The sequence below is a fragment of the Cucurbita moschata genome, unplaced genomic scaffold, assembly GCF_002738365.1.
Source record: "Cucurbita moschata cultivar Rifu unplaced genomic scaffold, Cmos_1.0 Cmo_Scf00134, whole genome shotgun sequence".
Classification (NCBI taxonomy): domain Eukaryota; kingdom Viridiplantae; phylum Streptophyta; class Magnoliopsida; order Cucurbitales; family Cucurbitaceae; genus Cucurbita; species Cucurbita moschata.
The window spans coordinates 129,894-130,602 of NW_019268650.1; positions in this window are offsets into that span (position 1 = coordinate 129,894).

The window sequence follows — 709 nt, forward strand, 5'->3', positions numbered from 1 at the left end:
ATTTTACATTATTTTTTTTTGTTCAAATATTTATAATATTTTTGTTATACTATTTAATTTCAAACTTAATTATTTTATTTTTATTATTTTAATTTATTAAAATAAATAAACTAATTTAAAAAAAAAACCAAAAAAAAAAACAAAAAATGATCATGAGACAATTTCTAGTTGTGTCGAGGAAGATACTGAAAGTGGTAAGTGGGCGAGCAAATTTTCAAATAGGCTTTTACTAGAGTTTGAGGATTTGGTAACTTTCNAGTGGAGAAGACACTAGTGGTGGTTCGAAACCGGTTCGTGAGAAAAAGGAATTTGAACTACAAAAGGTTAGTATTCAAACTCATTAAGTTTTAATACTTATGAACATGCTAGTTATTTACTATAATTAATGTTCTAAAAGTGCCTAAGATCCAAATTGTTTACGCGTGTGTTATATTAACATCATCCATTAGTATCAGAGCATGTTTTAGACACTTTATTTACATTAATTTGATCATGGTGGGTACCATTTCATGAATGAAATTTTGTGGTTGCTAAAGTGGATAGTTTTGGTTTTGATATTTTTTTATGCTTCCATTTGATACAATTATTGTAATAAGCCTAATGTATATAGGCTTTAATGCATGAAGAAAGATCTGTAATTTTTATGGAGTCATTAGATTTCATTTTAGGTTGTAATTGATCGAAAATGGAAGAGATAGCAAGCTGAATC